Below are 15,010 nucleotides of genomic sequence, written 5' to 3' on the forward strand. Positions count from 1 at the left end.
TATTTTATTAAAATTTCATATTATAAAAAATTATCTTGATTATATCAATAATAAAGATTAGATCTCAAAATGATTTTCGAAATTATGAAATAATTTAATAAATATTTTTTAAGTTTTTATTTGTACATATAAATTTATAATCATTATCAATAAAAATTTAGTGAGTCATAAACATAGGTACTAATAGAATGAGTTAATGAATAAATATTTTTTAAGTTTTTATTTGTACATATAAATTTAGTGAGTCTTAGGGCGAGCTTTATATCCATATCAAAAATCTCTCTAGAATGAGTTAATGTAATAAATAATCTAAATCATGATCGAGAGATTCTAAATCTTCTTAATATTTTAATATTATATTATCATTGAGATAATATTATCACGATCTTATAGATATTTTGAGAATATATTATTATAATTTTAAATTACATAATATTATCTTGATTCTATCAATAGTAAAGATTAGATCCCAAAATGATTTCTGAAATTATTAAAATAATTTAATAATTTTTTTATAATTATTTTTAAATGAAAATATATTATTATTTTTTTATAATTTTTATTTATATGTATAAATTTATAATCACTATCAATAAAAATTTAGTGAGTGATAATCATCGGTACCACGTCTTAGGGTGAGTTTTATATCCATTACCAAAATCTCTCTAGAATGAGAGAGTGTAACAAAGAATCGAGATCATGATTAAGAGATTCTAAATGATGATAAACCATGATATAATTTATTACTATCTCATTAATATTTTAATATTATATTCTAATAAAATAAATTATAAAATTTATAATAATATATTATCATAATTCTATTACTAAAAAATAAAATGTTTTTCTAAATTATTAAATAATATAGATATCATTGAGAAAAAATTATCATGATCTCAAAAATATTTTAAGAATATATTATTATAATTTTAAATTATAAAATATTATCTTAATTCTATTAATAATAAAGATTAGATCTCAAAATGATTTATGAAATTATGAAATAATTTAATAAATATTTTATAATTATTATTTTTAAATAAAATATATAATAATTATTTTTTTATTTGTCCATATAAATTTATAATCATTAAAATAAACATTTAGTGACTCATAATCATCGGTATCATTAATTCATCACGTATTAGGGTGAGTTTTATATCTATTACAAAAAATCTCTCTAAAATGAGTTAATGTAACAAATAATCAAGATCATGATTAAGAGATTCTAAATCAATGTAAACCATGATATGATTTATCATGATCTTCTTAATATTTTAATATTATATTATCATAATCCTAAATGATAGATTCTATCAATAATAATGAACATGTTTTTCTAAATTATGAAATAATATATATATTATTGAGATAAGATAATCACGATCACATAGATATTTTGAGAATATATTATTATAATTTTATATTATAAAATATTATCTTGATTCTATCAATAATAATGATTAGATCTCAAAATGATTTTCAAAATTATGAAATAATTTAATAAATATTTTTATAATTATTTTTTAAAATAAAATATATAATTATTATACTTTTACAATTTTTATTTATCCATATAAATTTATAATCATTATCAATAAAAATTTAGTGAGTGATAATTATCGGTACCATTAATTCATGACGTCTTATGGTGAGTTTTATATCAATTACAAAAAATCTCTCTAAAATGAGTTAGTGTAACAAAGAATCGATATCATGACTAAGTAATTCTAAATCATGATAAACCAAGATATGTTTTATCATGATCTCCTTAGTATTTTAATATTTTATTATTATAATCTTGAATTAAAAAAATTATAATAATATATTATCATGATTCTATCAATAATAAAGAACATGTTTTTCTAAATTATGAAATAATATAGATATCATTAAGATTATCATGATCTCATAGATATTTTGAGAATATATTATTATAATTTTGATTTATAAAATATTATCTTAATTCTATTAATAATAAAGATTAGATCTCAAAATGATTTATGAAATTATGAAATAATTTAATAAATAATTTTATAATTATTTTTTAAATAACATATATAATTATTATATTTAATCATTATTATTTTGTATATAAATTTATAATCATTATTATTAAAAAATTAGTGAGTCATACTCATTGGTACCATTAATTTATGGCCTAGTGAGCTTTATATTCATACCAAAAATCTCTCTAGAATGAGTTTGTGTAATAAAAAATCATGATCACGATCAATGGAGTTTCACGATCTCCTTAATATTTTAATATTATATTATCATAATCATATATTATAGAATTTATAATAATATATTATCATGATTCTATTAATAATAAAGAATATGCTTTTCTAAATTATGAAATAATATAGATATCATTGAGATAAGATTATCACGATCTCTTTTGAGAATATATTATTATAATTTTAAATTATAAAATATGATCTTGATTATATCATTGATAAAGATTAGATCTCAAAAATATTTCCAAAATTATGAAGTAATTTAATAAATATTTTTTATATAATTATTTTTAAATAAAAAATATAATTATAATTTTTTATAATATTTATTTATGAATATAAATTTATAATAATTATTAGTAAAAATTTAGTGAGTCATGCTCATCGATGCAAAAATGTAGTTAATTTATGACGTCTTGTGATTTATATCCATTCCAAAAAATCTCTTTAGAATGAGTTAGTATAACAAAAAATCTTGATCACTAAATCATGATAAACTATGTTATGATTTATCATGATATCTTTAGTATTTTATATTATGTTATTATAATTCTAAATTATAAAATTTATAATAATATATTACCATGATTCTATCAATAATAAAGAATATGTTTTTCTAAATAATGAAATAATATAGATATCATTTAGATAAGATTATCACGATCTCATTGATATTTTGAGAATATATTATTAAAATTTTAAAATATAAAATATTATTTTGATTATATCAATGATAAAGATTAGATCTCAAAAAGGTTTCTGAAATTATGAAATAATTTAATAAATATTTTTTATATTTACTTTTTTAAATAAAATATATAATTATTATATTTTTTATATTTTTTATTTGTGCATATAAATTTATAATCATTATTAATAAAAATTTAGCGAGTCATATTCATCAATACCGTTAATTCATAACGGTGAGCTTTATGATTCTATCAATAATGAAGAACATGTTTTTCTAAATTATGAAATAATATAGATATCATTGACATAAGATTATTATGACCTTAGAGATATTTGAAGAATATATTATTATAATTTTAAAATATAAAATATTACCTTGATTTTATCAATAATAAAGATTAGATCTCAAAATGATTTCCAAAATTATGGAATAATTTAATAATTTTTTTATAATTATTTTTGAAATAAATCATATAATTAATATTTATTTGTGCATATAAATTTATAATTATTATCAATAAATTCAAAATTATTGATAATAAATTTATAATTATTATCAATAAATTTATAATTATTTATAATTTATGACGGTGAGATTTCTTAACAACCAAATTGCCCTATCAAAATCAAAAATCAAATGAAAAGTGATCAAATCTACAAATAAATTCCTAAAATACTTCGAAAATTATAAGCACGCAATTCAAAAATAGTCCGTAACACATTTAATGGGACACGTACGATGACGGGATGACTCGGCACAAGGATGAGATGAGATCCCCGCAACCCACTCGCTCGTCGTTAAAATCGCCTTCAAATAGTATACTTATTGGTAAACTATAATAAGGTAGTATACTAAACAAGAGAAGAGGAGAAGTGGATGAGATGAGCCAATAGTATACAAGCAATCAATAATTATAACAGTAATTAATGGAGGCCTTAGGGGTCGAATAAGAAAGGTTTCTCGTCCGTTAAAATCGATCCCCGATCGAAACCATAGCTTACGCGCATAAAAAAGAATATCACAGTATATGATTTCTTAGGGAAAACAAATCATGAATAAAAAAAGCTCGTATTCCTCAATTTCATTAAAATACCATCAAATTCAAGCATCGAATTTGTACATGAATTTATTCATCCTATGAGCCATCTACTTCATTAAAATACCAATAAATTCAAGCATCGAATTTGTATATGTATTTATTCATCCGAACAGTGACTAGACTTTCGGTTCATCCTCTTCTGATAGTGTAAGAGGCATCTTGCAGGAATGGTGGTGCACGTCAGCTCTCAGTTCGTTCACAAACCTCTTCTCTAGTGTCGCATGCTATAGCAACCAATAATGTACAACCATGTTAACTACAACTGTCAATCGGTGACTGCAATGTGTAGGAGAAGATGGCGAAACATTTGGAGTACCTTCCAAAGATCTTTGACTTCCACAACCGTGTTTGGTGGAAGACCGATGTCATCCCATTGGGCTGTGATGATTCTGAATTCAAGAGAACGGTTCAACAGAATAACTACAGTTCTGTATCCAGAGAGAGGTCTTGCCCAAACCTACATCCAAACTTCCATGATCTCAGGACTTGCGTGCTTCATGGGATGGCAGAATATGAGAACAACTTGCAATGCCAATTACCAACCTCGGAATCTCCATACATTCACACCTTCTTAGCTTGAACACCGAGAGGATCTGTTCATCAAAAAACAAACCATATGTGAAAGCCATGCGCTTGAGAGCCCCATCGATCGAACTCGTCGCATATGCCTACCTTGGTTTATAGCAATCACTTCCTCGTTGCCAAGGATAGCCAAGGTTTCCTTGGTCATGCTCCTTACATCACAACCGATAATAAGAGGAACCTGCAAGGATGGATTAGATTCCCAGAGGCTGAAGTGCACGATGTACTCATCATTACTCATACCACCATTTCCAACTTCGAGCATGTCTGGATCTATAGACGTAAGCCGACATGTCAGACGAATTGCACAAAAAATGATGGGATCGGCTAATTATGCAGGCACTTACCATTCTAACCGCCGAGCCTTGCATGCTCAGCGTAAACCTCATTCTGATATGCCCTCGAGACCATACTGTAACATAAAGAAACAACAAACATTATGCCACACAAGAACATCAAGAACATCAAGAAAAAACAAAGATGAATGACCGTACCTTTCCCATGAATCGTTTATGTCGAAAGTTGTTCTCCAACTATTCCCTAACTTGTCAGCCCAAAGAGTCGGGTGCATGTCTCCCCTGAATCAGAGAGAACAAGAGCAGAGTCGATCAGCGAAGAAGCAAGAATTGTTTGCTCATATTCTCTAGTATTCTTTTTCTTCTTTACCATTCACATAGAGAGACAAAATTTGGTCTGCCTGTTCTCATCATAGCTCGAGTCATCTTAGGATACCTATATCGACAGTTCTTCCTTGTTTCAATGGCACACACGAAATCTCACCGAGACGAAAAAAAAAGAAAACCTTATCGCTTCATCGGTTTCAAATCATCATTGTTACAGTTGTCGTACTTGAGGTAATCAATGCCCTGGTACAAGAATAAGAAGAATCAACAAGCTAATTCGTATCAGAGAAAGCTTCAACAATTCGACCATGCATGCTCACCCATGAAGCAAAAGTTTCAGCATCTTTCTTCTCATGACCAAGCGAACCTAGCATCGTCTGGCTGCATGTTTGGTGCCTGCAATGCCCGACAAGTCTTATTTCAAGAACTCACAGATCGAGACAGTCATGAAGAGATGATCAGGATTTATTGTTCTGCTAGACTTACCCTGCGTCCGAGTAAATACCAAGTTTAAGCCCTTTGCCATGAACATAATCAGCAAGAGCTTTGATTCCTGATGGAAACGTCAACCTTTTTGGCACCATATAACCCTAGAAACATCCATGAATGACCATGAGAGTTGATGAAACACTAAAACGGATGCCTTGAAGTATTTATGAGCAATACACTTGAAGCATCATATCATAAATCAGTCAATAAAACCCCATTTACAAACCGTTGAATCGCGATCATGCTCAGCCCAACAATCATCTACATGTCCATACCATAGACAATTCATCAGATTTACTCTATCTAAATCTAAAGAAAATGAAATTGTGAGTGAAGTTGTGAAAGACATACCTATGTTGACATATCGATATCCAAGTTTAGCAAGCCCAGTAGACACCAATGCATCCACTATAACACCGAAACAAAGCATCACTAGCATGTCATAAACCGATCTACTTATTTTTTGTTAGAGAAAACACATCAATATATTTCTACCTGATTCTCTAATTATAGTCTCGTTGATATCGCAATAAAAGTGATTCCAAGTGTTCCAACTGCTCTTAAAAATCTTATGATCAGAAAAATTTACATGAATCTATCAAAAAAAAAAAAAAAAAAAAAAACCCCGAGGAGTCATCCCAAGCCCATTGGCGAGCAGATTTCCGACTCCGACGATTGACGATCCGTCTTGCTTCGACGCTAATCAAACATTAGCTACACAACATCACCACCGCGATCATCACCAAACCGATTTGCTTCTTCATCTTCCTCACACAGTTGTACTTTCTCATACATAGTATTTACTTATAGTACTTCCTTATACTTACGCACTCTATTCCGTTAGTATTGATAGGGATATCGATAAGATTATCACGAATTCATAGATATTTTTAGAATATATTATTATGATTTTAAATTATAAAACATTATTTTGATTACATCAATAATAAAGATTAGATCTCAAAAAGATTTCTGATATGATTTATCACGATCTCCTAAATATTTTAATATTATATTATCATAATTGTAAATTATAAAATTGATAATAATATATTATCATGATTCTATCAATAATAAAGAAATTTTTTTAATTATAAAATAATATAGATATCATTGAGATAAGATTATCAAGATCTCGTAGATATTTTAAAAATATTTTATTAAAATTTCATATTATAAAATATTATCTTGATTATATCAATAATAAAGATTAGATATCAAAATGATTTTAAAAAATCTCTCTAGAACGATTCAATGCAACAAAAAATCTAAATCATGATCGAGAAATTCTAAATCATAACAAACCATGATACGATCTTCTTAATATTTTAATATTATATTATCATAATCCTAAATTATAAATTTATAATAATAAAGAATATATTTTTTATTATGAAATAATATATATATATCATTGAGATAAGATTATCACGATCTCAAAGATATTTTGAGAATATATTATTATAATTTTAAATTATAAAATATTATCTTGATTCTATCAATAATAAAGATTAGATCTCAAAATGATTTCCGAAATTATGAAATTATTTAATAATTATTTTTTAAAATAAAATATATAATTATTATATTTTATCATTTTTATTTATGCATATAAATTTATAATATTATAAATAAAAAATTAGTAAGTGATAATCATCAGTACCACAAAGAATCGAGATCATGATTAAGGGATTCTAAATCATGATTTATCACGATCTCCTAAATATTTTAAAATTATATTATCGTAATCTTAAATTATAAAATTTATAATAATATATTATAATGATTCTATCAATAAAAAAGAATATGTTTTTTCTAAATTATGAAATAATATAGATATCATTGAGATAAAATTATCACGATCTTATAGATATTTTAAAAATATATTATTATAATTTTAAATTATAAAATATTATCTTGATTCAATCAATAATAAAGATTAGATCTCAAAATGATTTTCGAAAATATTAAAATAATTTAATAATTTTTTATAATTATTTTTTAAAATAAAATATATTATTATTTTTTATATTTTTTATACATATAAATTTATAATCATTATCAATAAAAATTTATTGAGTGATAATCATCGGTACCACCTCTTAGGGTGAGTTTTATATCAATTACCAAAAGTCTCTCTAGAATGAGTTTGTATAGCAAAAAATCGATATCATGATTAAGAGATTCTAAATGATGATAAACCATGATATGATTTATTACTATCGCATTAATATTTTAATATTATATTCTCATAATCATAAATTATAAAATTTATAATAATATATTATCATAATTCTATTAATAAAAAATAACATGTTTTTATGAATTATTAAATAATATAGATATTATTGAGAAAAGATTATCATGATCTCAAAAATATTTTAAGAATATATTATTATAATTTTAAAATATAAAATATTATCTTAATTCTATTAATAATAAAGATTAGATCTCAAAATGATTTATGAAATTATGAAATAATTTAATAAATATTTTATTATTATTATTTAAATAAAATATATAATAATTATAGTATTATTTGTTCATATAAATTTATAATCATTAAAATAAAAATTTAGTGAGTAAGAATCATCGGTATCGTTAATTCGTCACGTCTTAGGGTGAGTTTTATATCCATTACCAAAAATATCTCTAAAATGAGTTAATGTAACAAATAATCAAGATCATGATTAAGAGATTCGAAATCATGGTAAACCATGATATGATTTATCATGATCGTCTCAATATTTTAATATTATATTATCATAATCCTAAATGATAGATTCTATCAATAATAATGAACATGTTTTTCTAAATTATGAAATAATATATATATTATTGAGATAAAATTATCACGATCACATAGATATTTTGTGAATATATTATTATAATTTTACATTATAAAATATTATCTTGATTCTATCAATAATAAAGATTAGATCTCAAAATGATTTTCAAAATTATGAAATAATTTAATAAATATTTTTTATAATTATTTTTTAAAATAAAATATATAATTATTATACTTTTATAATTTTTATTTATACATATAAATTTATAATCATTATCAATAAAAAAATAGTGAGTGATAATTATCGGTACCGTTAATTCATGATGTCCTATTGTGAGTTTTATATCAATTACCAAAAATCTCTCTAGAATGAGTTAGTGTAACAAAGAATCGATATCATGACTAAAGGATTCTAAATCATGATAAACCATGATATGTTTTATCACGATCTCCTTAGTTTTTAATATTTTATTATTATAATTTTGAATTATAAAATTTATAATAATATATTATCATGATTCTATCAATAATAAAGAACATGTTTTTCTAAATTATGAAATAATATAGATATCATTGAGATAAGATTATCAGGATCTCATAGATATTTTGAAAATATATTATTATAATTTTAAATTATAAAATATTATCTTAATTTTATTAATAATAAAGATTAGATCTCAAAATGATTTATGAAATAATTTAATAAGTATTTTTATAATTTTTTATAAATAAAATATATAATTATTATATTTTATAATTATTATTTTTGCATATAAATTTATAATCATTATTAATAAAAAATTAGTGAGTCATACTCATTGGTACCATTAATTTATGGTCTCTTAGGGTGAGCTTTATATTCATACCAAAAATCTATCGAGAATTAGTTTGTGTAATAAAAAATCATGATCACGATCAAGGGATTATCACGATCTCCTTAATATTTTAATATTATATTATCATAATCATATATTATAGAATTTATAATAATATATTATCATAATTTATTAATAATAAAAAATATGCGTTTCTAAATTATGAAATAATATAGATATCATTGAGATAAGATTATCACGATCTCATCGATATTTTGAGAATATATTATTATAATTTTAAATTTTAAAATATTATCTTGATTATATCATTGATAAAGATTAGATCTAAAAAATATTTCCAAAATTATGAAGTAATTTAATAAATATTTTTTTATATAATTATTTTTTAAATAAAAAAATATAATTATAATTTTTTATAATATTTATTTATGAATATAAATTTATAATAATTATTAGTAAAAATTTAGTGAGTCATGCTCATTGATGCCATTAATTTATGACGTCTGGTGATTTATATCCATTCCAAAAAATCTCTTTAGAATGAGTTAGTATAACAAAAAATCGTGATCACTAAATAATGATAAACCATGGTATGGTTTAACATGATATCTTTAATATTTTTATATTATGTTATCATAATTCTAAATTATAGAATTTATAATAATATATTATCATGATTCTATCAATAATAAAGAATATATTTTTTCTAAATAATGAAATAATATAGATATTATTTAGATAAGATTATCACGATTTTAGATTTTTGAGTCAAAAGTGCAATGTCATTGTCACTGTCCTCATCACTTGATGTTCCTTTCAAGTGGTCTTCTTGTGATTTGAGTGCCATATCCTTCCTGTTCTTTGGAAGGGAGTTCTCGAGCTCGTCATAAGCTTGACATGTCATTTCATAGGTCATTAGAGACCCAATGAGTTCTTCAAGAGGGAATGTTTTAAGGTCTTTAGCCTCTTGAATTGCCGTAACTTTTGGATCCCAACTTTTAGGGAGGGATCTTAAGATTTTAGTTACTAGTTCAAAGTTAGTAAAATCTTTACCAAGAGCTTTGAGTCCATTGATGACATCCGTGAACCGGGTGTACATGTCTCCGATGGACTCACTTGGTTTCATTCGGAAAAGTTCGTAAGAGTGCACAAGGATGTTGATTTTGGACTCTTTCACTCGGCTAGTGCCTTCATGAGTGACCTCAAGAGTTCTCCAAATATCAAAAGCCGAATCACAAATTGAAACATGATTAAATTCATTTTTGTCTAGTGCACAAAACAAGGCATTCATAACCTTTACGTTTAAAGCAAAAATTTCTTCTCCGATTCATTCCATTCGCTCATCGGAAGAGAAGATTTTTGAAATCCGTTTTCAACAATAGTCCAAAGCTCGAAATCCATAGAAATGAGGAAGATCCTTATACGAGTCTTCCAATAAGTATAATCCGACCCATTAAACAAGGGTGGACGTGTGATAGAATGACCCTCATGTATGCCGGAGTAAGCCATCTCTCTTGGGTATCAAACCAAATATGAGAGTGAGCCTAGCTCTGATACCAATTGTTAGGATCGGAGCGGCACTAAGAGGGGGGGGGGGGGGGGGTGAATTAGTGCAGCGGCTTAAAACGTTGGTTTCGACAAATCTTTCGTACGATAAAAATCAGAATCGGAAGTGCTTAACTTGAAAGCGTATTCGCAAAGTTGTGCAGCAAATGTAATGAGGAAATAAAGCAAGTAAGAAGGTTTGCAGTAATGTAAATAGCAGTAATGAAATGCAAACCAGAGATTACGCCGTTTTTAAAGTGGTTCGGTCAAATGACCTACATCCACTTGCGAGGCCCCTCTTCGATGAGGCCCCCACCTTCCACTAGCAAATCTCTTGAAAGGGAAGGGTGAATACCCCTCTTACAACTTTTTACAAGTGGTTCACTCTCTTACATATTTTCAGCAAGAAAGAAGGAGGTGAACACTAGCAAATTGAAAATAAGACTAGCTAAGACTTTTCTAAGGCCTTTCTCTCAAACAATTGCTGCTCAAAGAGTTGTGGTCTCAGTTGAGATTTGAGGGGCATTTATAGGCCTCAAGAGGATTCAAATTTGGGCTCCAAAATTTGAATTCTCTTTGGGTTCCCGATGCTGGCGGTGCCACCGCCTATCACTGTCAGACATTGACAGTGCTGGGCGGTGCCACCACCCAGCTCTCGAGTGCTGGGCGGTGCAACCGCCCAGTCTGGCGGTGCCACCGCCAGACCCTTCGGTGCCACCGCCAGACCCTTCGGTTCATTTTGTGTTTTCTGGTTATCGTAGTTACTCCTGCACACTTAACTCAATAATATGGATTAGATCAATTAACCCATCAATTGATTTTATCATCAAAATTCGAGATTCAACAATCTCCCCCTTTTTGATGATGACAATCAATTGATGACGGAGTTAAACATAACTCCCCCTATCTATATGCCATATTATGAGAAGATGAAAACACTTGAATTTCATCCATTGAATTCAAGCATAAACCGATAAGTTCTAACCGTAGAATTTATCGTTATTCTCATTAAGCAATAGTAAATACACAACTTCGATTAAAATCATTTTCAAGTCGAATGATAAGAGACAATTTTTACTACGGCAGGAGATAAAGATTTTCAACATGAATTTCATGATATAAATGTAAGGCATGCTTTCAATATGATCAATCAATCTTGCGATATTCTCAAGGATTTTGCAAGGCATATAAGACATTCATATCACACAAGCTTTTGTAATTCATATAAGTCATGCTATTAAAATGATACAAGTCATCACTTTTCTCCCCCTTTGTCATCAACAAAAAGGGAATGTGACTTGAAGAACATAATTTGTCATACAAAGATTTTATCATTGATCATACATCATTCATCTATATTATCATTGATCATACAAAGATTTTATCATTGATCATACATCATTCATCTATATTATCATTGATTATACAAAGATTTTATCATTCAAAATTAAGTATGCTAAAATATTTACGCAGAGTTCATCTTAAAGGAAAATTCAGCATTCATCCATATTATCAAATCTCTTCTTTCTATAAATAACAAAAATTGTAGATGTACAAAGAAGAGATTGGGATAAGAAAAAAAGTTTCAAGTAGTAACTCTAATAAGTCAAGATCATAATTCAAATACAAATCCATTCAAATTCAATTCGTCAACTTGAAACTCATAATCAAGCCATCAAAATCAATTTCGAGATTCAAAATATCATAAAATCATTAATCTTGATCAGATGGGAGCGGTGTTTGACTCAAGATAGGATAAGATAATTTAACAAGTCATTTAGAATCGAAAGAGAAGGATTAGATTCACTGAGGAACGGAGAGAGAATGAAAAACTTTACGGAAAATCCATTCAAACAAGTTTATTCTTAGGGACAATTTAACATACCTAATTCCCTTCTAATGAATTCAAATTGGTCTTCATTCAAAGCTTTTGTAAATATATCTGCTAATTGATGCTTTGTGTCAATGAATTCTAGAACAACATCATTGTTAAGGACATGATCGCATATGAAATGATGCCTAACGTCAATGTGCTTAGTTCTAGAGTGCTGAATTGGATTTTTAGTAAGACATATGGCACTAGTATTATCACATTTTATGGGAATGTTTTTAAAGTGAATTCCATAGTCTTCTAATGTATTTTTCATCCAAACAACTTGTGCACAGCATGCACTTGTAGCAATGTATTCGGCTTCCGCCGTAGATAGTGCAACTGAATTTTGTTTCTTGGAAGTCCAAGAAACAAGTGTATGTCCTAAAAATTGGCATGTTCCAGATGCACTTTTTCTATCTATCCTGCATCCGCCAAAATCGGCATCTGCATAAGCTATTAAATCAAAATTTTCAGATTTTGGATACCACAGTCCTAGATTTGGAGTTCCTTTAAGATACCTAAATATTCTTTTAACACTTTTAAGATGAGATAATTTAGGATTTGATTGAAACCTAGCGCAAAGTCCTACACTAAACATAATATCCGGTCTAGTCGCGATGAGGTAGAGTAGACTACCTATCATTCCCCTATATGTTTTTTGATCGAAATTTTCACTATTTTCATCCATATCTAACTTAGTCACAGTACTCATAGGGGTGTTTATTGCTTTTGAATTATCCATGTTAAATCATTTTAACAATTCTAATGTATATTTAGATTGGTTAAGAAATATATCATCACTAAGTTGTTTGATTTGTAATCCCAAAAAGAAAGTTAATTCACCCATTAAACTCATTTCAAATTCATGACTCATACATTTGGCAAATGATTCACATAGTGATTCATCCGAAGAGCCAAAAATAATATCATCAACATAAATTTGCACAATAAGAAAATTATTTTCAAAATGTTTAATAAACAATGTAGTATCAACCTTGCCTTTAGTAAAATTATTTAAAATAAGAAAGGAACTAAGCCTTTCATAGCAAGCTCTAGGAGCTTGTTTCAAGCCATAGAGGGCCTTAGTCAATTTGAATATATGGTTAGAAAGAAGAGAATTTTCAAATCCGGGAGGTTGTTCGACATATACTTCTTCGGAAATAAAACCATTCAAAAAAGCACTTTTGACATCCATTTGAAATAGTTTAAAATTATTACTACTAGCATAGGCAAGGAGCATCCTTATGGCTTCTAATCGAGCCACGGGAGCGAACGTTTCTTCGTAATCGATACCTTCTTCTTGGTTGAAACCTTTGGCCACTAATCTAGCCTTGTTTCTAACCACGATACCATTTTCGTCTTGCTTGTTTCTAAAGACCCATTTAGTACCAATGACTAAATGGTCACTAGGTCTAGGAACAAGCTTCCATACCTTATTCCTCTCAAATTGATTCAATTCTTCTTGCATTGCAATAACCCAAAAATCATCTTTTATGGCATCGTCAATGCATTTAGGTTCGATTTGAGAAAGGAAGGCGGCGTTAGCACAAAAATTCTTGAAAGAGGAACGAGTTTGAACCTCTTTTAATTTATCTCCTATAATTAGCTCCTTTGGATGAGCATCTAAATACTTCCATTCCTTGGGTAAGGAAATTTCGGAAGAAGGTGCATCCAAGTTGCTATTTTGAGGAGGAGGTTCATTTAAATTCAAATTATCAAAACCAAGATCATCGTCAAAATTATTTTTCTTTAAATTAGAAATTTCATTAAAAACTACATGAATAGACTCTTCTATTACTAACGTTTTTTTGTTAAAAACCCGAAAAGCCTTAGAAACGGAAGAGTAACCAAGAAAGATGCCTTCATCGGATTTAGCATCAAATTTTCCTAAGGCATCCCTTTCATTCAAAATAAAGCATTTACAACCGAAAACTTTAAAATGGGAAATATTTGGTTTTTTGTTATTCCATAATTCATAGGGAGTTTTTGATAAGGATGGTCTTATTAGGACTCTATTCATGATGTAGCAAGCCGTATTTATGGTTTCTGCCCAAAAATACTTAGGTAAACTATGTTCATTTAACATAGTTCTTGCCATTTCTTGTAGGTTTCTATTTTTTCTTTCAACTACTCCATTTTGTTGGGGATTCCTCGGAGTGGAGAAGTTGTAATTGTATCCATTAACCTCACAAAAATTTTGAAAGTCACGGTTTTGAAATTCGCCACCGTGATCACTCCGAA

The 15,010-nt window shown here is 27.3% G+C and overlaps 1 pseudogene; it reads right to left on the minus strand.

Annotated features, from left to right (window-relative positions):
* Positions 1–3,983: 3,983 nt before the first annotated feature.
* LOC103975154 (alpha-galactosidase 1-like) overlaps positions 3,984–15,010 on the minus strand; it is a 66,536-nt pseudogene continuing 55,509 nt past the window's right edge.

This window comes from Musa acuminata, chromosome BXJ1-2 (genome assembly GCF_036884655.1).
Source record: "Musa acuminata AAA Group cultivar baxijiao chromosome BXJ1-2, Cavendish_Baxijiao_AAA, whole genome shotgun sequence".
NCBI lineage: Eukaryota > Viridiplantae > Streptophyta > Magnoliopsida > Zingiberales > Musaceae > Musa > Musa acuminata.